Source organism: Erinaceus europaeus, chromosome 21, assembly GCF_950295315.1.
Source record: "Erinaceus europaeus chromosome 21, mEriEur2.1, whole genome shotgun sequence".
NCBI lineage: Eukaryota > Metazoa > Chordata > Mammalia > Eulipotyphla > Erinaceidae > Erinaceus > Erinaceus europaeus.
The window spans coordinates 34462147-34486095 of record NC_080182.1 but is presented as its reverse complement, the minus strand read 5'-3'; the positions used below and the strand labels follow the sequence as shown (position 1 = coordinate 34486095).

Genomic DNA, 23949 nt, shown 5'->3' with positions numbered 1-23949 from the left:
GTGCACTGTAACATGTGCGCTCGACTAGGTGTGCCACCACCTGCCCTCTGCAAATGGGGTCCAAGGGCCGGAACCTGGATCCTTGTGCACTGTAACATGTGCGCTCGACTCGGTGTGCCACCACCTGCCCTCTGCAAATGGGGTCCAAGGGCCGGAACCTGGATCCTTGTGCACTGTAACATGTGCGCTCGACTCGGTGTGCCACCACCTGCCCTCTGCAAATGGGGTCCAAGGGCCGGAACCTGGATCCTTGTGCACTGTAACATGTGCGCTCGACTAGGTGTGCCACCACCTGCCCTCTGCAAATGGGGTCCAAGGGCCGGAACCTGGATCCTTGTGCACTGTAACATGTGCGCTCGACTAGGTGTGCCACCACCTGCCCTCTGCAAATGGGGTCCAAGGGCCGGAACCTGGATCCTTGTGCACTGTAACATGTGCGCTCGACTAGGTGTGCCACCACCTGCCCTCTGCAAATGGGGTCCAAGGGCCGGAACCTGGATCCTTGTGCACTGTAACATGTGCGCTCGACTCGGTGTGCCACCACCTGCCCTCTGCAAATGGGGTCCAAGGGCCGGAACCTGGATCCTTGTGCACTGTAACATGTGCGCTCGACTCGGTGTGCCACCACCTGCCCTCTGCAAATGGGGTCCAAGGGCCGGAACCTGGATCCTTGTGCACTGTAACATGTGCGCTCGACTAGGTGTGCCACCACCTGCCCTCTGCAAATGGGGTCCAAGGGCCGGAACCTGGATCCTTGTGCACTGTAACATGTGCGCTCGACTAGGTGTGCCACCACCTGCCCTCTGCAAATGGGGTCCAAGGGCCGGAACCTGGATCCTTGTGCACTGTAACATGTGCGCTCGACTAGGTGTGCCACCACCTGCCCTCTGCAAATGGGGTCCAAGGGCCGGAACCTGGATCCTTGTGCACTGTAACATGTGCGCTCGACTAGGTGTGCCACCACCTGCCCTCTGCAAATGGGGTCCAAGGGCCGGAACCTGGATCCTTGTGCACTGTAACATGTGCGCTCGACTAGGTGTGCCACCACCTGCCCTCTGCAAATGGGGTCCAAGGGCCGGAACCTGGATCCTTGTGCACTGTAACATGTGCGCTCGACTCGGTGTGCCACCACCTGCCCTCTGCAAATGGGGTCCAAGGGCCGGAACCTGGATCCTTGTGCACTGTAACATGTGCGCTCGACTCGGTGTGCCACCACCTGCCCTCTGCAAATGGGGTCCAAGGGCCGGAACCTGGATCCTTGTGCACTGTAACATGTGCGCTCGACTAGGTGTGCCACCACCTGCCCTCTGCAAATGGGGTCCAAGGGCCGGAACCTGGATCCTTGTGCACTGTAACATGTGCGCTCGACTAGGTGTGCCACCACCTGCCCTCTGCAAATGGGGTCCAAGGGCCGGAACCTGGATCCTTGTGCACTGTAACATGTGCGCTCGACTCGGTGTGCCACCACCTGCCCTCTGCAAATGGGGTCCAAGGGCCGGAACCTGGATCCTTGTGCACTGTAACATGTGCGCTCGACTAGGTGTGCCACCACCTGCCCTCTGCAAATGGGGTCCAAGGGCCGGAACCTGGATCCTTGTGCACTGTAACATGTGCGCTCGACTAGGTGTGCCACCACCTGCCCTCTGCAAATGGGGTCCAAGGGCCGGAACCTGGATCCTTGTGCACTGTAACATGTGCGCTCGACTAGGTGTGCCACCACCTGCCCTCTGCAAATGGGGTCCAAGGGCCGGAACCTGGATCCTTGTGCACTGTAACATGTGCGCTCGACTCGGTGTGCCACCACCTGCCCTCTGCAAATGGGGTCCAAGGGCCGGAACCTGGATCCTTGTGCACTGTAACATGTGCGCTCGACTCGGTGTGCCACCACCTGCCCTCTGCAAATGGGGTCCAAGGGCCGGAACCTGGATCCTTGTGCACTGTAACATGTGCGCTCGACTAGGTGTGCCACCACCTGCCCTCTGCAAATGGGGTCCAAGGGCCGGAACCTGGATCCTTGTGCACTGTAACATGTGCGCTCGACTAGGTGTGCCACCACCTGCCCTCTGCAAATGGGGTCCAAGGGCCGGAACCTGGATCCTTGTGCACTGTAACATGTGCGCTCGACTAGGTGTGCCACCACCTGCCCTCTGCAAATGGGGTCCAAGGGCCGGAACCTGGATCCTTGTGCACTGTAACATGTGCGCTCGACTAGGTGTGCCACCACCTGCCCTCTGCAAATGGGGTCCAAGGGCCGGAACCTGGATCCTTGTGCACTGTAACATGTGCGCTCGACTCGGTGTGCCACCACCTGCCCTCTGCAAATGGGGTCCAAGGGCCGGAACCTGGATCCTTGTGCACTGTAACATGTGCGCTCGACTCGGTGTGCCACCACCTGCCCTCTGCAAATGGGGTCCAAGGGCCGGAACCTGGATCCTTGTGCACTGTAACATGTGCGCTCGACTAGGTGTGCCACCACCTGCCCTCTGCAAATGGGGTCCAAGGGCCGGAACCTGGATCCTTGTGCACTGTAACATGTGCGCTCGACTAGGTGTGCCACCACCTGCCCTCTGCAAATGGGGTCCAAGGGCCGGAACCTGGATCCTTGTGCACTGTAACATGTGCGCTCGACTAGGTGTGCCACCACCTGCCCTCTGCAAATGGGGTCCAAGGGCCGGAACCTGGATCCTTGTGCACTGTAACATGTGCGCTCGACTAGGTGTGCCACCACCTGCCCTCTGCAAATGGGGTCCAAGGGCCGGAACCTGGATCCTTGTGCACTGTAACATGTGCGCTCGACTAGGTGTGCCACCACCTGCCCTCTGCAAATGGGGTCCAAGGGCCGGAACCTGGATCCTTGTGCACTGTAACATGTGCGCTCGACTCGGTGTGCCACCACCTGCCCTCTGCAAATGGGGTCCAAGGGCCGGAACCTGGATCCTTGTGCACTGTAACATGTGCGCTCGACTCGGTGTGCCACCACCTGCCCTCTGCAAATGGGGTCCAAGGGCCGGAACCTGGATCCTTGTGCACTGTAACATGTGCGCTCGACTAGGTGTGCCACCACCTGCCCTCTGCAAATGGGGTCCAAGGGCCGGAACCTGGATCCTTGTGCACTGTAACATGTGCGCTCGACTCGGTGTGCCACCACCTGCCCTCTGCAAATGGGGTCCAAGGGCCGGAACCTGGATCCTTGTGCACTGTAACATGTGCGCTCGACTCGGTGTGCCACCACCTGCCCTCTGCAAATGGGGTCCAAGGGCCGGAACCTGGATCCTTGTGCACTGTAACATGTGCGCTCGACTCGGTGTGCCACCACCTGCCCTCTGCAAATGGGGTCCAAGGGCCGGAACCTGGATCCTTGTGCACTGTAACATGTGCGCTCGACTAGGTGTGCCACCACCTGCCCTCTGCAAATGGGGTCCAAGGGCCGGAACCTGGATCCTTGTGCACTGTAACATGTGCGCTCGACTAGGTGTGCCACCACCTGCCCTCTGCAAATGGGGTCCAAGGGCCGGAACCTGGATCCTTGTGCACTGTAACATGTGCGCTCGACTCGGTGTGCCACCACCTGCCCTCTGCAAATGGGGTCCAAGGGCCGGAACCTGGATCCTTGTGCACTGTAACATGTGCGCTCGACTAGGTGTGCCACCACCTGCCCTCTGCAAATGGGGTCCAAGGGCCGGAACCTGGATCCTTGTGCACTGTAACATGTGCGCTCGACTAGGTGTGCCACCACCTGCCCTCTGCAAATGGGGTCCAAGGGCCGGAACCTGGATCCTTGTGCACTGTAACATGTGCGCTCGACTCGGTGTGCCACCACCTGCCCTCTGCAAATGGGGTCCAAGGGCCGGAACCTGGATCCTTGTGCACTGTAACATGTGCGCTCGACTAGGTGTGCCACCACCTGCCCTCTGCAAATGGGGTCCAAGGGCCGGAACCTGGATCCTTGTGCACTGTAACATGTGCGCTCGACTAGGTGTGCCACCACCTGCCCTCTGCAAATGGGGTCCAAGGGCCGGAACCTGGATCCTTGTGCACTGTAACATGTGCGCTCGACTCGGTGTGCCACCACCTGCCCTCTGCAAATGGGGTCCAAGGGCCGGAACCTGGATCCTTGTGCACTGTAACATGTGCGCTCGACTCGGTGTGCCACCACCTGCCCTCTGCAAATGGGGTCCAAGGGCCGGAACCTGGATCCTTGTGCACTGTAACATGTGCGCTCGACTAGGTGTGCCACCACCTGCCCTCTGCAAATGGGGTCCAAGGGCCGGAACCTGGATCCTTGTGCACTGTAACATGTGCGCTCGACTAGGTGTGCCACCACCTGCCCTCTGCAAATGGGGTCCAAGGGCCGGAACCTGGATCCTTGTGCACTGTAACATGTGCGCTCGACTAGGTGTGCCACCACCTGCCCTCTGCAAATGGGGTCCAAGGGCCGGAACCTGGATCCTTGTGCACTGTAACATGTGCGCTCGACTAGGTGTGCCACCACCTGCCCTCTGCAAATGGGGTCCAAGGGCCGGAACCTGGATCCTTGTGCACTGTAACATGTGCGCTCGACTCGGTGTGCCACCACCTGCCCTCTGCAAATGGGGTCCAAGGGCCGGAACCTGGATCCTTGTGCACTGTAACATGTGCGCTCGACTAGGTGTGCCACCACCTGCCCTCTGCAAATGGGGTCCAAGGGCCGGAACCTGGATCCTTGTGCACTGTAACATGTGCGCTCGACTAGGTGTGCCACCACCTGCCCTCTGCAAATGGGGTCCAAGGGCCGGAACCTGGATCCTTGTGCACTGTAACATGTGCGCTCGACTCGGTGTGCCACCACCTGCCCTCTGCAAATGGGGTCCAAGGGCCGGAACCTGGATCCTTGTGCACTGTAACATGTGCGCTCGACTAGGTGTGCCACCACCTGCCCTCTGCAAATGGGGTCCAAGGGCCGGAACCTGGATCCTTGTGCACTGTAACATGTGCGCTCGACTAGGTGTGCCACCACCTGCCCTCTGCAAATGGGGTCCAAGGGCCGGAACCTGGATCCTTGTGCACTGTAACATGTGCGCTCGACTAGGTGTGCCACCACCTGCCCTCTGCAAATGGGGTCCAAGGGCCGGAACCTGGATCCTTGTGCACTGTAACATGTGCGCTCGACTAGGTGTGCCACCACCTGCCCTCTGCAAATGGGGTCCAAGGGCCGGAACCTGGATCCTTGTGCACTGTAACATGTGCGCTCGACTAGGTGTGCCACCACCTGCCCTCTGCAAATGGGGTCCAAGGGCCGGAACCTGGATCCTTGTGCACTGTAACATGTGCGCTCGACTAGGTGTGCCACCACCTGCCCTCTGCAAATGGGGTCCAAGGCCGGAACCTGGATCCTTGTGCACTGTAACATGTGCGCTCGACTCGGTGTGCCACCACCTGCCCTCTGCAAATGGGGTCCAAGGGCCGGAACCTGGATCCTTGTGCACTGTAACATGTGCGCTCGACTCGGTGTGCCACCACCTGCCCTCTGCAAATGGGGTCCAAGGGCCGGAACCTGGATCCTTGTGCACTGTAACATGTGCGCTCGACTAGGTGTGCCACCACCTGCCCTCTGCAAATGGGGTCCAAGGGCCGGAACCTGGATCCTTGTGCACTGTAACATGTGCGCTCGACTAGGTGTGCCACCACCTGCCCTCTGCAAATGGGGTCCAAGGGCCGGAACCTGGATCCTTGTGCACTGTAACATGTGCGCTCGACTCGGTGTGCCACCACCTGCCCTCTGCAAATGGGGTCCAAGGGCCGGAACCTGGATCCTTGTGCACTGTAACATGTGCGCTCGACTCGGTGTGCCACCACCTGCCCTCTGCAAATGGGGTCCAAGGGCCGGAACCTGGATCCTTGTGCACTGTAACATGTGCGCTCGACTCGGTGTGCCACCACCTGCCCTCTGCAAATGGGGTCCAAGGGCCGGAACCTGGATCCTTGTGCACTGTAACATGTGCGCTCGACTAGGTGTGCCACCACCTGCCCTCTGCAAATGGGGTCCAAGGGCCGGAACCTGGATCCTTGTGCACTGTAACATGTGCGCTCGACTAGGTGTGCCACCACCTGCCCTCTGCAAATGGGGTCCAAGGGCCGGAACCTGGATCCTTGTGCACTGTAACATGTGCGCTCGACTCGGTGTGCCACCACCTGCCCTCTGCAAATGGGGTCCAAGGGCCGGAACCTGGATCCTTGTGCACTGTAACATGTGCGCTCGACTCGGTGTGCCACCACCTGCCCTCTGCAAATGGGGTCCAAGGGCCGGAACCTGGATCCTTGTGCACTGTAACATGTGCGCTCGACTCGGTGTGCCACCACCTGCCCTGACTTTCATCTTTCTTTCTTCCCCTTTTTCTTTGTTTCTTTTTACCAGAGCATCGCTCAGCTCTGGCTTATGGTGATACGAGGGATTGAACCTGAGACATTGGAGCCTCAAGTATGAGAATCTCTTTGCATAACCATTATGTTCTCTCACCCTGCCCCAACTTGCACATTTCTCTTGGCCTGGCAAAATAGTTTACTTGAATAGGGCGCTGTTTGGCCATGCATGTGACCCAGATTTGAGCCCTGCCCCTACTGCACTGAAGGAAGCTTCTGTGTTATGTTCTAGTTCTAAAAAAATGAAATTTCTCTCTAACCAGAACTCATTCCCAAATTCCGGTCTTATGTTTCCCATACGTTGTTGGGTGTTTTCAGCCTAAATGTCACTGCTACTGAAGGTTGAGAGGAGAGGAAGCCATGGTTCCAGGATCCAGAACCTGAGCCATCTGCAGAACAACAGCCCCACCTGTCAGATATCCCAGGAGAGGGAGCAGCATTGCAGCCTCCCTCTTCCCAGCCTCCCTTCAGTCAAGTGGACATGTCCCACTTCCAAGAGGTGCTTCTGCTCTTGCCTGCCTCCAACTTGTTTTGGGAATGCATCCTCCTCCTCACTCAGTATCTGGGCACTGTTTTTAACTTCTCCTTCCCCTTTCTCCACATCTCATCCATGTGTCATTGATATTTCTCTAGTTTCCATCCATGTGTCATTGATATTTCTCTAGTTTCCATCTATATCTCATTGATATTTCTCTAGTTCCCATCCTCTAGTATCTCCAGTCTGGCCCTCTCTCCCCTGTGCCTTCCCCACAACTCCAAATCTAGTTCTAACCACCACTTACTTAGCTTAGTGTTAGTGTTTCTCAGTGGGTTTCATGGACCCATTATGTTCTTTTTCCAATCTGTCTCCACACAGTGTGTTCATCTTTGAATTACAGAAATGATCTCATCATTTCCTTAACTGAGTCATCTAGTGGTCCTCATGGGCTGTGGGGATGCTGGACATCCGCCACTCCCCTCCAGACCCACTCTGCATACCATTTTGCACTGAGTTCTGGGAATCAAATGCCTATATATTGTATCCATGGGTCCTTCACCATCTGGTCTCTCACTGGTTCCTTCTTCCTGCAGAAGCTAGCTCAGGGAGTTCTATCATTCTTTGTGAGCTGACTCAAGCCTTCTTCAGGCCTTGTAAATGGTCCATGTTAGGAAAAAAAAACAAAAAAAAAAACCTCTTTGTTCAGTCTTATGAATGTGCCATCTGTTTTCTGCTTGGCCTCTGACAAGGATAATCAGCTAGTGAAGTGCTAAAAACCCTTTATAGCTAACCACCAGCCTGCCTCTTTGTCTTGGCAGGTCTTACATCCCATTGCATGTATTTGTCACAGTTCTCTTCCTTTGGTGCCTTTCTCACAGTGGTGTATGAGTGTTTAATTCTCCAAAAAGAAGCGTGATTTGTAGTGCTTGCCAATTTCTGTGGTGTAAATACTCCCATCATGGCCACTTTGTAGCTACTAACAAGATGTCTCTGAACTTGAATTTGGAGAGAAATATTCAGGTTGGCGCAGGACTCCCATGCTTAGTTTGCAACTTCCTGTCCATCTGGGACATTCTGCTGTCCCTGTCACTACCCCTAGAACCATGCCTTACTCTGAAGAGAGTCTCTATAAATGATTCCAGACCATCTCATTCCTGTGGGCCTTTGGGAAGGAATGGTAGTCCAAAAAGAAAAAAAAAAAAACAAAAAAAAAACCCCACAGGTTAATGGTAATACTTCTTACCCCACTGAGTGCTAACAGGGGTTCTAGTTAGAACTGTTAAGAGTTAAATGCCCTGAAGCTGAAGTAAGCTAATTGACTATATCTTTCTACCAAGGTGCCAAAGCTTAATATTTTCCATTGTTTAATTCTCCAAGGAAAGATGGTCTTGTTTTCAAATTGTGTCTTCAATATCCTCATTTAACTATAGATTGAATAATATACTACCATTTCTATCTCCTATTTTTTTAAATTTTTTAAATTTCTTTGTTGGGGAATTATATCTCCTCACTATTATAACTCTGAATATTCCAGGGTTTAAATTGTTTTCCTTGAATCCTAAAAGTCTATAGAAAACATTTAAGGTGTATGCTAATCATAGGTAAGGTTGCCTTACAACTTATTCGGAAATGCATTTTAATAAGCAATAACCCTATCAATATCAAGCTTCCTAAGAGAATTTTAATTTTGCTTCATCAAAAAATAAATAAATAAAGAAGAAGAAGAAGAAGAAGAAGAAGAAGAAGAAGAAGAAGAAGAAGAAGAAGAAGAAGAAGAAGAAGAAGAAGAAAAGAAATGATTCCTGTTTTGCGTTCAAGCAGTCCCTGTATTTTCTCTTCCTTTTCTTCATGTGTTGTTGTTTGCGGCACTGTGGCCTGGTGCATGGGCGATTCTGATCACTTCCAAACTAACTATTCACTCCATTTAAAATTACTTTTAGGTAGGAAAGAAAGACAGGAAAAGAGAAGAAAGGACACCACAGCACTCCTCTGCCACCCATGGAGCTTCCCCCAGTCCCCTGAAGCTCCCATGTGGTGATGGTATTCCAACCAGAGGTCCCTAGCATGGTATGGCATAGCACCCTACTAGACGAGCTGTCTCCTACCCCAGTAACTATAATTTCTATTAGAAAACCAGGAAATAATAAAATGATCTTACAATAGTATTGGGTTATTTAAATGGCAGCGAATGACCATATGGATATTCAACTAGAGATATTCTTTTACTTTTTATTTAATAGAGCATGTGGATTATAGAGACACTGATTTATAATGCCTGCTGGCATTTTAATGTTCTCAGCTGTTCCGTGGCACCATTTGATTACGCAAAGCCTAAACTGTGTAATTAAGGACCATCCCACTAATGTGCTCTGGTGGATTTATGGCAGCCAGGTCACCTCCGTCCAGAGCACTTGGAGTACTGGACCATTAGTTTCAAGTGTGCACTAACACAGGAGAGCACAGGGACAGTGAGGAGAATCTGTAATAAGAAATTCTTGCAAACTCGGGGCTAGTTTTCACCTGATTCTAACTTACCAAAACAATCTGAAAACCTGATGATCAGAAATCCTTATTAACTAGGATTTTCCCCTCTGGAATCCACTTTTGGGAAAAATGGGAACAACTAGCAGAAATAAGGAAGGCTTTAGGTTATTTTTTCCCAATATGAGTTCACTATGAGGGTCTTTTAAGAAAAATATCATAATTTGAAAAATAACCAATTTTGTCAGAGGCAAGAACATGATTATTAAATATTAGAACTATGCACCTTGCATACCTGGTTGAGCACACACATTACCATGCTCAAGGACCCAGGTTCAAGCCCCCAGTCTCCATCAGCAGAAAGGAAGGTTCATGAGTGTTAGAACAGTGCTGTAGGTGTCTCTCTTTTTGCTATCTCCTTCTTCCCTCTCTATTTCCTTCTCTGCCTGTGGCCTAAATAAATAAATGATATGTTAAAAACAATTCATTAAAATCTTTTTAAAATATTAAAACTAAAAGCTTTCAAGGAAGCCTTCAGTCACTTTCCCTGGGCCTAGTCTCCTGGCTGACCAAGGTTTTATTCTACTTGTGGGTTTTTCTGTGGTGTGCCTGAGAAAACTGCAGCAAGCCCTCAATACTGATTGGATGGTCAAGGAGAGGCGGTAGAAGTATCACCCAGTGCAAGACTTCTAGATTCAGGATGCTACCACTTTGGGGTTAGTCTCAGCTCTTTCCCCAGTTAGCTATGAGGACTCTAACAAGTCTGTCTCTGAATAGTAAGACTGCTTGTAAAATGAGAATATTCACCTCTTCTCTTTATGGGTGTGGTGAGAAGGCAGGTCTATCACCCCTTCTGCATTGTTCTTGTGCTCTGTGCCCTCCTCTGCCCCCAATGGCATCTTCTTTCAGCCACTGTGACACCCTTCTTCCTTAGCCACTGGGCTCCCCACACCCTCAGAAGGAAGGTCTGAACAGGCAAGCACATTCTGCACTGTTCGTTTTCTCCCAGTGTTGAGAATCGGATTCTGTAAGTCCTTATTAGAACAATCATATAAAAATAGTTTAGAAAAAGAACTTGAACCCTAGTGTATTTTAAGAGTTCTGGGACAGATGGCTTTATTTTGCTCCTTTTTCCAAAGATGGCACTCTGTAGTAAGAAAGTACTGGAGGTCTGTCAAGTAGAAGGGTAAACACTGCTATTCCCCCAAACACCACTGTCTGAGTCTTGAGTGGCAGCGACTTTTATGCTAAGGATATGCACATTTCCACCTCTTGGTCTCCCAGTTTGAAAGGAAGATTTCTATGTGGAAGGAATATGTTCTTGACATTTTCTCAGTCTAAAGTTTAAATACCACCTAGTCTCCTAATTGGTGAATTCTAAGCAGTGAAACTCCAGAGAAATATCACTACATCTGAGTTAAAAGCATATATATTCATCCATCTTGAGGCCATGACTTTTTTAAATAAAAATTAAGTTAAAATGTCAGGCTGTTAATAAAGGTGACAGCTGAACTAGAAATGTAATAAAAATGGTACAGGGCTCTCTTCTGGCAAAGAAAGCAGCAACATATAGGAATGTGAAGATGCTTGCCTTGTATTTTCTTGTGGAGTCTGAGCCCTGCACATGCAGGATTTCTCTGCCCTGGGCCACTTGTTCATTCTGATGGAGAGAAGAGGGCAGAGAGTAGGAGGAGGAGGCACCACAGTACCAGAGCTTCTTCCAGTGCCATAGAACCTCTCAGATGGTGCACGGGCTTAAATCTTGGTCATGCACATAGCTGTAGCTGATCACTATTCAAACTTTTTACTTTGTATGTTTTACAATATTTTATTTATTAACAAGAGAAAAAAAGAATCATAGCATCACTTGGGCTTCTGCGGTGCCAAGGGTAAAGCTCAGGACCTCGCACTGGTGCAAAGTCATTTTCACCGCCGCAGACTGAGTTTATTCTTTCTACTTAAGAGCAAAGACAGGTCTGAGAAAGTCCAATGGAACTGGTTGACTTGGTTACATGCAGAAACCATGGCTTGGTTTTAGCAGCCTCTGTTTTGGTACTTCTTGGGAAAATCTTGATGAGTCTAGTCCTCAGTGTTCTTTCTGTAGTTTTGAAGGGATAGTCAAGAATCATGGTAGAATCCTGTTCCTTTTGCAGCCTTCCTAAGCAATGCATGATGATAGCTGTCTGCAGTGAAAATACTAAGCCATATACTGGGAAGTACTTAAGAAAGAGTAATGAAACCAAGTCTCCTAGGCATACAAAGGCAGTCAGACTAAAGATTTTGCAGTTGTTTGACATTAAATCGTGTAATTACAAAGCAATTATTTCGCATAGATATACTACAGAAGAGGAATTAAAATAATCTATAAAAAGACGAATCAATTGATTTCGTAGTAGTTTTTTCTATCTGTGCACTTGGTCCAAACAGGAGCAATGGGAACAGCCCAGCTGTTGGTCTGCCTGTAGCCTTCCTTCAGTTTCCCAATTCAATAACGTTAAATTGCTACTTTGTGATCATAGCCATGCAAAGAGCACATTTCTTACAAGAAAGTTAAAAAGGAGGAGGAAGACGAGGAGAAGAAAGAACAAACTTCTTTGAATCCTACAAGTAATTTACATGGGAAACATTATTTTTCTGGGCCTGATGCCTGTGCCTGTAGAATTGCAAGTTTAAGAACAATTTCAAGCACCGACCACAGATTAAGATTCCTCAAACAGCATAATCTTCAAAACAGTGGAAGGAAGCAGTTTTGGTCTAGGGCTGAGAGAATTCAGGGATAAACACTAGTGCAGGCTGCTAGGTCTTAGTTGCTGTAAGTTGTGTTTAAAAGGAGAGCAAGGCTCTTAAAAGCATCGGTCTGTATCTGCCCAGTGCAGCAGCCATTCAGAATGACTGGCGATAATTACAAGTCTAAAATTGCTGTTGCTGTTGCTGTTGGGTACCTGAGAAGCACAGTTTACTTGACTCAGTTGAGTTTCCTTTTTTTTTTTTTTTTTTTTTGCCTCCAGGGTTATTGCCGGGCCTCAGTGCTGGCACTACAAATCCACTGCTCCTGGAGGCCATTTTTTCCCCACTTTTGTTGCCCTTGTTGTTGTTGTTGTTACTGCTGTTGTGGTTGTTGGATAGGGCAGAGAGAAATGGAGAGAGGAGGGGAAGACAGAGAGGGAGAGGAAGATAGACACCTGCAGACCTGCTTCACTGCTTGTGAAGTGAGCCAGGGGCTAGAACTGGGATCTTTACTCCAGTCCTTTAGCTTTGTGCATGTGCATTTACCATGCCTGATTCAGTTAAGTTTTCTATTTGTTTATTGAGTCTATTCTGTTTGACTGACCAGAGCCTGGCCTCCCCAGCAAATTGTGCATACGACAGACTCAGGGCCCCTGCAAGTGACTCCCACCCCAACACCCTCCATCTTGACATCTTGGCAGGGACTGTTGACCTGCCCACATGGGCGGAAGCAGGAGAGATCTGGGCAGTGGCCTTGGATGCCCAGATTTGTACAGAATTTCTCTGGACTCTAAAGCCTGTGGCAGATCACTGCCTTTTTCTGAGTCTCCACTTTGCCATCAATAAAAATAGGGACACTGCAGAGTGGGAAGTAAGATGTTACGAGAGGACCGACTGCTTTGATTCTAAGTTCAGCCCAGACAGCTCCACAGTGAGCCTGACCAAAACTAGCACTGGCAAAACTAGCCATGGGCACAGCGAGGAGGCACTTTCTTCTTTGGGAAGGATGCTCCTATCTCTTTGGGCCAACACTTGAATGTGCTTTTCTTATAGCTCACTTCTCTGCACCCAGGGTAATTGAGTTCTGTATGTAAAAGTTTTGGTAAATGCCCATCCTTGTTTTACTTTATATTTCTTTTTTTAGATTAGAATTTATGTTATTCTTTTTGCTTTTTCTTGATAGAAGATGAGAGGCAGAGAGAGACACAGAACAGACAGAGAAGACAGACCCAAAGAATTTAACTCATTTATAAGACTTTTTTTTGTGACAATAGAAATGGAAAACTGAGGATGCCATTCAGCCTCTTTTTGTGTGAGAGGTATATGGACTTTTCAACTTGGCGACACCTTTATTTAATTTTTTAAAATTTATTTATTGGGTAGAAACAGCAAGAAATTGAGAGGAAGGGAGAGATAGAGAAGGAGAGAGACAGAGAGACCCCTGCAGCCCTGCTTCACCACTTGTGAAGCTTTTCCCCAACAGGTGGGGACTGGGGGCTTGAACCTGGGTCCTTGCACATGGTGCTCATATGTGCTCAACCAGGTGTACCACCACCCAGCCCCCAACTTGGTGATACCTTAAAGAAGGCTTTCAACATGGTGATACTTTAAAGGAGCCTTCCCATTAAGCCGTAAGGTTGAAATCCTAGAGTAATAGTATACAAAGATTTAATTAGCATTGTCTCTTTAAAATAAAGGTGTGACTTTCTTCCCACTTCCAAAATGATATTGCCTTTGCAAATACATCCTGGAAGTGAGTTGGGGTGGGGGGTAGGCACTGAAGAGAGTCATGGGATTATGCTTTTTCTGAGTTCTCCCCATTGTTGGGTCTGAGAGAGCAGGGCTCTGGCCTATGCACCTATATTTTATGTTAAAATAAAATATAATTCTTAGCACCTACCAAGCTCTCCTGTAAGACTTAGTGTAAACCAAACTACAAAAATATTGTTTGTCCCTTTGCTTAGAAATCTCTTTAGTGTTCTAGAAGCTTGTTCTTTACTTGACTGAGGGAGAGAGGATGCCAAGTCATTTGACAAAGAGTTGAGGCATCCTTAGAACTGCACTGTGATGTTTTAGGCTCCAGTCACTTGGGGGAGAACCTGTACTGTCTTCAAGAACTGAAACTGCTCCTGGCTTCTTCACCCTCACTGCCATCTCCAGAAATCTGATTTTGATCGGAGGCCTTTTGGAAGACTGTGGGACGTGATGGAGGGTACTGTCTGTTTCGTGTAATTTTCCAGAAACACATTCTCTTCCATGTTGGATTTTCAGTGCCTAACTCTCATGTTCTAAGTTGAGAATGCCCAAGGAATGCACATTTGTGAAGCTGGGGCTGTGTCCCAGCACGGCTCGGAGCATGCTCTCATTTCGTCCTCATAGCACTGCCATGGGGCACGTGTGATTGTCCCCTCTGACAACCAGGAAACCAAGCCCAGGGGGTGGGGGGGAATCACCAGCCATAGTGCCAGGATATTATCCTGGTTCTGACCACTTTTTCTGAACCTGACTTTCCCTTTTTCCCTTTTGTCATTTGCCAAGGCCTCACATATGCACACTTACATATATGCTTTAGGCTGGCTATTAGAGAGAAAGAGAAGGAGAGGGAGAGGGAGAGGGAGAGGGAGAGGGAGAGAGAGAGAGAGAGAGAGAGAGAGAGAGAGAGAGAGAGAGAGATGGGGGGGCTCTCAGGAGCAGGCCCTTACATAAAAATGTCTCAGCACATTCCATTATGCCCTCGCAGAGGGGCACACTTCATTATTCCTAATGAACTATGGAGACTGATGCACCTCTCCACACAAGCTCCCATCACCATACACTTCAGGATGTTTCCCTTAGAATGACATGTGTACAGGGAGCATACATAACTCTGGAAAATGATTGGAGAAAGGAATCTGTGAGTCAGAAGAGGTCAGGGGCCAGATGAAAGTGCAAGAAACTGATGTTATTTAGAATGGTCCCCGCATATCCAGCCTCCAGAATACATTTGCGAAGCTTTCTTCCTCTCCCCAGGGAAATAAGTGGACGCCCATAAAGACTGCTCTCAGCTTGCTCTGACTCCACCTGCACTCTCCAAAGATATTGCTAGAAGACCACAGGCCAGGCCCTTGCCACAGTCTGCAGTTGAAATATCACACAAGGCACCTTCTACCCTTTCCTGTTGTTCATCTTCAGTGACCACACAAAGACTCCCATTCAGCATGAGACCTCCAGCCTGTCAGTAATCACCACTAAGCACTTGCCCTGTGCCAGACCATGTGCCAAAGACTTGGAGCTTAATATCACACTCTAGTTCTTCCACCATTCTTATAAAGTACATTTTCATGGGCTGGGGAGACAGCATAATGGTTCTGCAAAAGACTCTCATACCTGAGGCTCCTAGGAGCCAGCTCCAATTCCCAGCATCACCATAAGTCAGGGCTGAGTAGTGCTCTGGTCTTGGGATCTCTCTCCCTCTCTCTCTCTCTAAGTTATGTAAACATTAAAATAAAATCTTTTTTTTTTCATTCTCACTTTGCAGGACTAAAGGGAGACAGGAATGAACAAATCTTAAAACCCTTGGGCATGTCAGTTGTTTGAAAAAAGTTGTTATCATTATTAGTATTACCATTTCTATAATATTTCAACAAGTTATTACTATTGGAATTCAGAATATTACAAATTCAGAGAGCAAATATCAAAGGCTCAATTAAAACCCATGTCAAAAAGCAAATTATCAAACACAAATCCATCCTGAATATTACCAGCTCACAGGTACTAGAACCACAACAATGAAGAATTCAAATTTGAATCCCCCAAAAGGAAGAGAAAAATCTTGCTATGACACTGACTTCTCTGTGTACATTCTTTGGTACCCAATTCACATCATGTACACAATGCACAGAAAAAGCATTCTTCCAGTTATCCGAATCAACCCCCAAATATTTCCTGAGCTAGTATTTCATCCAAATTTATGTATCTTTGGGGAATGTCTTGAGAAATGGGACTTCTGTTTAAGTATGCTGTCCCCTGGTCCTGCAGTGCTGATTACAAGATAAAGTGTCTCAGTATAAACTGTCCCTCTAGTTACTTTCTTGGCGTGGGTGTGAAAAGCCAAACTGCACTCATGAAGCAGACATGCAGAAGAATCCCTCTGAACTTTGATTTACAAAGGCTGGGATTTTCTGAAACAGGTGTCTAGGATAAAGTAAGAGTCTGTCTTCTACAGAGCTAGGCCTGGCTTTAAATTCAGTTCTGTGGCCTTGAGCAAGTTATAGAGGCTTCATTTCCTTTATTTTTTTTTTATCTGGGCTGAAAACTTGTGTGCAGATTATTTTATTTTGTTATCTTAATCTTCATAGGAAATATGTATATATACTCAGCTTTCTGTTTGCTATGGAAACTGAGACACAGAAAATTTACATCCTTTGTGCAAGGTAGCAAACACATCTGTAATGGAATCAGAACCTGAATTCAACTCAGTTAATTCTCTGGGGACAGAATTCCTTCTACAAATTAATAGTGATCTGGGTTTTAGTAAAGCTAGAGTTCACAGAACCATCAAGTTTGTGTGGTTGCTTTTTTTTTTGCATAAAGGGTGAAAGAAAGAGATGGAGAAAGATAAGGGGGTGGGGGAGACACCTCACACTATTCGAGTATTGATGGTGTTTCCCTGTACAGGTGCTCTGTATGGTGTCCAAGGACTCTAATCCAGTAAAGTGTGCACTCTACGAGGTGAGCTACTTCCTGATCTCCCCAGTTGCATATTTCTTTTGCCCAATTCCATAATGACTTAATGCACAGGTTATTTACAATAGCTAAGAGCTAAAACAAACAAACAAGCAAACAAAACCAGAGTGCCCGTCCACTGATGGATTGATAAATAAGACACAGCATATATCTATAACAGTTATAAATCCAGATGAAACCCTGCCATTGGCAACAACCTTGACTGACCCAGAGGGAATTGTGCTCTATTATGGAGAAAGATGAACACTGTATGATTTTGCTTGTGTAGGAGAGAAAGAGAGAAACAAATGAAGTGGCCTTTACGGCAAACGCTAGAAGAAGAAGAAGTGGCCTGCATGAAACAAATAAAATTTTAGACTATAAGACCAGTGAGTGGTTGTCAGAAGGGAGAGAGAGGGTACATAAATTGAAGAAAGGATGTATGATGAAGGATAGAATTGGACTGTTACTGGTGAACTAAATATAGCACATACAAATGTTTGGTTTTTAATGGTGTACACCAAAAGGTATGTTCCAATGCAGCGGTAGCTTAGTAAAAATAAATTAATTTCTCCACCCCTTTATGTTTCAGAAACTGGTAACTGCAAAGGACCACTCTTCCCAATCCATACTGAGATAAGACCCTTTCTAGTCTTCCACAGGAGCCTCTGAAGACCCATGAAGGATTCACTGACCTGTCTCTGTAACAGCTCATTCCTCTTATGTGTCTTTAAGATGCTCCTCTTTAATGAGTTTTTCTCTGTTGTAATAGTCTGAATCAAATGATCTCTTTCATTGTCAATAAAAAGAGCTTAATTTAGAGGAGTAGAATCATAGCCAAAGTCTTACCAAATGTTTATATTGTGCTATTGTTAAAGCTATCCAATAGTGTCCCATCTGACATGATTCCATGGGGAGGAGGGGGTCAGTGCCAAGTCCACCAAGGATGATGACCATGTTGTCCATTTCCTTTGGAATTTTATATTCAGAGCAGAGAGTCCCAATGCTAACTTTCTGGAAAAGGAAGTGTCAAATGTAATTATATAATTGTTTGTGGGCTTCTTTGAAGTGCATCCCTTGCCAATTCTGGCCCTTTATTGTCGTGGCTTGTTATCTAAGGGATTGTTTTCTTTAAACTGCCAGACTTGTTTATGGAACATCATTCTGGTAATTAGCAGGCTTGGTCCAGTCAGCAATAGAACAAAGCAATTTCATTTATTTTTAATCTCTGCCAGTTACTTCTCATTTGTTGCAAAATTTAAGACAGTTCATTTGTATGAGTGTGGTAAAAGTTGATCTGAATTATAAATGGACCATTGTGATCAGAACCATTACATATTTAACATCTCCTAGTTTCAAGTATACAGGCCAAAAATATTAAATGTGGCCATGTTTTTGTGTGATTCTTGGTAACTACCTGTCCCCTCTGTTTATCTGATGTTGAATTACTTTAGATATACCATAGGAGTCCATATACCATAGGCTCTTGTGACTGTCCCATGTCACTGGTGCATATCCTCAAGGTTCACATGGCATTTGTCACAGTTTGTCTTCACTTTTTAAGGCTGAATAATACTTGATTTTTAAAATATATATCACATTTCCCCCACCTCTCCATCCCTGGGCATGTAGGCTATTTGCACATCATCATTATAGTAAGTACTGCAATTTGAACTGGTGTGTGAATATCTCTTGGGGATTAGGCATTGGACTCTTTTGAATATATGCCCAGAACTCAGATTGCTGGATCAGTGGTCACTCTATATTTTTGTTGTTGTTGTTTGCCATTGTAAAGCACCATTGTATATTCCCACCAGTAATAGACAGTTTCAATTTCTTTGCACCCTCTCCAGCACTCATTTTCTGTTCTTGATGGTGGCCAGACTTAGGGGTATGATGTTACATCATGTTTTGATTTAAATCTGCATTTTTTTTGTGCTTAGTGATGTTGAGAAAAATTTTTTTACCATTTTATTGGGGCCCATGATTTATAGAACAGTTATATTGACACATGGCTACAATTTCTCATCTCCTTGTGATAGGTGTCTGCAAAATACTCTCACCCCAACATAAGTCCCATTCCACCGTCACACACCAGGACCTAGACCCCCATCCACCACCTCTCTGCCTTCCTTCTCCAGACTCCTTTGCTTTGGTGAAATACACCAAACCTAGGCCAAGTTTTACTTTGTGTCTTTTCCTTACCGTTCTTTTTAAGTTCCACCTGTAAGTGATTTCATCCTTAAGTTCCACCTGTAAGTGATTCATCCTTCTCTTTTTGGCTTATCTTACTTAATAGGATTCCATCAAGCTTCATCCAAGATGATGTAAAGGAAATGAGTTCATCATTTTTAACAGCTGAGTAGTATTCCATTGTGTATATAAACCACAGCTTTCTTAGCCACTCATCTGATACTGAATACCTGGCTTACTTCCATTTGGACTGCTAAAAATGGTTCTTTATGAACTTAGGTAGGTCTCCTTGAATGGGAATACTGGATTCTTTTGGATATCTTCTCAGGAGAGGGATCACCAGGTCATAGGGTAGGTCCATTTCTTTTTTTATTTTTTTTAAAATATTTATTTACTCCCTTTTGTTGCCCTTGTTGAGGTCCATTTCTAGCCTTCTGAGTGTTCTCCAGACTGCTCTCCACAGAGGTTGGACTAATTTTATTTCCCACCAGCAGTGCAGGAGTGTAAATAGTAGAGCACAGAACTTGTATATGAGAAGTAGAAAGATGATGGAGAGAGGACCAGAGTACTGCTCAGCTCTGGCATGCACTGATGACAGGAATTGAACTTCTGGCCACCGGGGCCTCAGTCAAGCAAGTTGGTGCTCTAACAAGCTGAGCTATCTCCCCATGCAAACTAAGTCTTTTAAAAGAGATAAAAGTAAGACTATATTTCAAGGATTATTTCTACAGTGGGCTAAAAGAGGTAAAAGTTATTTACACTGTACTGTAATTTATTAAGTGTGTATCATTTAATAAAAAGCCAGCATATATAGCTTAATTTTAAAGTATTTTATTGTGAAGCCTTCTCCCACAGCATTGGGAAGCTTTGGTGCTGTCTCTCTCTATAGATATAGATTAGATATATATATAGATATAGATATAGATATAGATATCTTTCTATCTCTCTATCTATCTGAAAAAAATCATCCTGGAACAGTAAGGCCTTGGCAATGAGAGAGAAGACTTTCTTGCTAAAAATGTTACTCACATCACCTGGTCCTCCAGTGAGTTTCCTTTTCATATTAATCAGATGGAAGGTGCTGAAGGTTGGGGTGATTGTGGCAATTTCTTGAAAGGAAAACACTAGTGATGTCTGCCACACTGATGGACTATCTCCTTCACAGAAGGTATTTCTGTAGCTGTGATACTGTTTCATGATGCTTTGCTCACATTACGACTCCATTCAAAACTAGAATCGCCCTCTCAAATATCTCTGCTGTGTTACCACTCAAGCTACCATAGTATTGGAAACCTTACATTGTGCCAGTGTTTCCGGCATCTCAACAGGAAGGAGTCTTCCTCTCAATAAACCCCTTTCTCTGCCCATACTTAGGAAGCAGCTTATTATCTGTTCACGGTTCCTCATGAGGCTGCAATAGTTCAGACATTTTTTTTTTTACTTTTTTTTTTATAAAGTAATTTTTTCTGTTTTTAAAAATATTTATTTTCCCTTTTGTTGCCCTTGTCTTTATTGTTGTTGTCGTTATTATTGTTGTTGTTACTGATGTCGTCATTGTTAGGACAGAGAGAAATGGAGAGAGGAGGGGAAGACAGAGACGGGGAGAGAAAGACAGACACCTGCAGACCTGCTTCACTGCTTGTGAAGTGAAACCCCTGAAGGTGGGGAACCGGGGGCTCGAACCGGGATCCTCATGCCGGTCCTTGCACTTTGTACCATGTACGCTTAACCTGCTGCACTACCACCCAACTCCCCGGGTTTGACTTTCCACTCTCACCATTTCTGCTACAGCTACAATTACTTTCTCCATGAAATCTTGAATCTTTCAAAGTAGTTCATGAGAGTTGGGATTTAACTTTTCCAAACTCCTGCCGGTGCTGATATTTGGATCTCCTCCCAGGAGTCATAAATGCTCTAAGGCAGTAATGGACCCAGAGCCTATACAGTATTTCTGGGTCACCTTCCAGCCCCATTTTTAATTCTTTTTTCTTTTCCAGAGAGAGAGAAACTATAAAACACCTCTTCACCATCCACAGTTTCCCTGGTGCTATCCCTGTTTTCACTTTGTGGTGCTGAGGCTCAAACTCAAGACCAGAAGCTTGATGAGGTTTATATTCTACTTACTGATCCATTTCCTGGACCTCATGAACATTCTTAACATCAGGTACAATGTGAATCCTTTCAAAATTTTTAAATATGTATTTAATCAATACTTATTGAGAGAGGGAGGGGCAGTGGAGAGAGGGAGGGAGGAAGAGGGGGGAGAGAGAGAGAGAGAGAGAGAGAGAGAGAGAGAGATGGAAAGAGAGAGATGGAAAGAGAGAACACCAGGACATCACTCTGGAACACGTGATATCAGAAATCAAACCTGAGACTCCATAATTATAAGTCCAGAATCCTACCACTGCTCTACCTTCTGCCCCACCTTTTCTAAATATTTTATTGGGGGCTTATAGTTTACGGTACAGTTCACAATATAGTATATTACAATTGTTGACACATGGGTACATTTTCTCACCTCCCCATGAGAGGTATCTGCAAAATACTCTCACCTCCAACCTAGGTCTAGAATTTTCTACCCGCCTTTTAAAAAGTTTTTGATTTACTTTCTCCAGATTATCAGAGGAATTGCCATCCATGGCAGCTATAGTCATATTTCTTTTTTTGGCCTCCAGGGTTATTGCTGGGGCTCGGTGCCTGCACTATGAATCCACTGCTCCTGGAGGCCATTTTTCCCATTTTGTTGCTCTTGTTGTTGCTCTTGTTGTTGTTGTTTGATAGGACAGAGAGAAATCGAGAGAAGACAGGGGGAGAGAAAGATAGATACCTGCAGACCTGCTTCACCACTTGTAAAGTGACCCCCCCCCCTTCAGGTGGGGAGCCAGGGCTTGAACCAGGATCATTATGCCATGTGCACTTAACCTGCTGTGCTACTGCCTGGCCCCCCATAAGTGTAGTTTTTAGACAACAAAACTTAAAAAGTTGAGATGACTCCTAGACCCACGGATGCAGAGTGATGCTGTGTTAGTGGCATGAGAGCAGGGTCCATCTCCTGCGTGTCTCCCTCAGAGCTCCTGAGGAAGCAGGTACAGTGTCAATGAGCAGCCATATTATGAGATCATCTTCTCATTCTTCTTCTCCTCCTCCTCCTTCCTTTTCTTATTTTATTTATTTGTTTATTTACTTTTTGAGCAGTAGTTCTCAAAGTAGGACTTAAGCCATATTGTTAACAGATGTGCTCTCATCCAGACAGACTTTGCTGCATTTGTAGAGCACAGGAAGAGAATATTCAGCATTGTTCTCAAGAACGCTGGCACTTGGGAGTTAAGTGAGCATTATCTTCAACTGAGAGTCACCAGCAGCCTGAAATTAGCACCTAGCAAGAGTCTGCCTGTCCTTTGAAGCTCTAAACAGACATAGAGTCCCCTCTCTCTCTCTCTCTCAGATTTTTTTTTAAGATTTTATTTATTTTATTAATGAGAAAGATAGAAGGAGAGAGAGAAAGAGCCAGACATCACTCTGGTACATGTGCTGCGGGGGATTGAACTCAGGACCTCGTGCTTGATAGTTTAGTTCCTTCGCCACAGATTTTTGTTTCTTTGTATCAGAGACCAAAGCACCACTCCACTCTGACATACAATAATGCCAGTAATGGAACCTGGGGCTGCTGGGACCCTACTCATGCAGATCTTATACTCTAATGCTGAGTTGTCTCTGTGGCCCATGCTGCCTTCTTTCTAGCTAGGAACATTCTGATGGCACCTCCCCGCAGTGACAGGCTGTTTCATCCACACCGCAGATCTATTATTTAGTGCAACCACCTCATCTGTTGTCTCAGCTGGATCTTCTAAAGAGCGGCAGCTTCTCCATCCACCTTCCTTACGTCACTGTGCATTTCTATTAAAGAGATGTCTCCTTTCTTTAAGCCGCACAAACCAACCGCTGCTGGCTTCTGACTCTTCTGCAGTTTCCTCCTCTCTCTCCACCATCCACCATCATAGAATTGAAGAGTGGAGGCCTTACTCAGGATTAGCATTGGTTTAAGGCTGGTTTGGTCTTCTATTCAGATTAAATGTTCCCCATGTCAGCACTGAAGGTATTTCTTTTTTTTTTTTTTTCAAATCATGCTGTGTTCACTAAAGTATCACTTTCAATTTTCTACAGGAATCTTTCTTTTGTGTTCATAACTTGGCTAACTATTTGGCACAAAAAGCCAAACTTTGAGGCTATAAACACCTTAGTCAAAAATCACCACAATAGACAGCATAATAGTAGATAAAATCTGAAATACTGTGAGAATTACAAGACTATGATTCAGACACATATGACATGACCACACAGTCTTGGAAAATGGCACCAATACATGTGTTCAACACTGGGTTGCCATAAACCTCCAATTTATAAAAGAAAAAAAAAAAAGCAAATCTGTAAAGTGCAGTAAGGTGAAGCACAAAACAAGGCATGTCATTTAACGCACTTTACTCTTGTTCCTAGTTTGTTGAGTCTAGCATGAAAAGATATTGCAAACTTCTCAAATGCCTTTTCTATACCAACTGAGATAACTGTGGGCCATGCCAATCTGTTATGATGGTATGCTACACTGAGTGATGGTCATATACTGGGCCACTCTAGAATTCTGGATATAAATTCAACTTATCCATGGTATATAATCCTCTTACTATGCTGTTGGATTCAGTTTGTGAGAGCAATACTTTCTTTGTTGTTGTTGTTGTTTCTTTGTTTGTTTTGCCTCCAGGGTTATCACTGGGGCTTGGTGTGCCTGCACTGTGAATCCACTGCTCCTGGAGGCCATTTTTCCCATTTTTGTTGCCCTTGTTGTTCTTGTTATTATTGTTTGATTGCTTTTGTTGGATAAGACAGAGAAACTGAGAGAGGAGGGGAAGACGTGGGGAAAGAAAGAGACATCTTCAGACTAGCTTTACCACTTGTGAAGCCCCTTGCAGGTG

General features: G+C 46.3%; 1 protein-coding gene and 1 long non-coding RNA gene across 22 annotated transcripts in view; one reads left to right on the top strand and one right to left on the bottom strand.

Moving 5' to 3' along the window:
• LOC132535310 (uncharacterized) overlaps positions 1 to 23949 on the bottom strand; it is a 902180-nt gene that overhangs the window by 452073 nt on the left and 426158 nt on the right. The window lies entirely within an intron of this gene.
• LRRN1 (leucine rich repeat neuronal 1) overlaps positions 1 to 23949 on the top strand; it is a 46426-nt gene that overhangs the window by 15311 nt on the left and 7166 nt on the right. For 4 of the 21 annotated variants that reach the window (XM_060180811.1, XM_060180793.1, XM_060180805.1 and 1 more), the window contains exons 2-6: positions 16742 to 16795; positions 17382 to 17492; positions 19089 to 19333; positions 20980 to 21146; positions 22950 to 23078. The exons of 1 other annotated variant lie outside the window; for it this stretch is intronic. The gene's annotated coding sequence lies outside the window, so the exon portion shown is untranslated. Of the gene's footprint in view, positions 1 to 16741; positions 16796 to 17381; positions 17493 to 19088; positions 19334 to 20656; positions 21147 to 22908; positions 23079 to 23949 lie in introns of those variants that run through there. 16 more of the 21 variants (XM_060180810.1, XM_060180794.1, XM_060180813.1 and 13 more) reach the window with 13 other exon arrangements.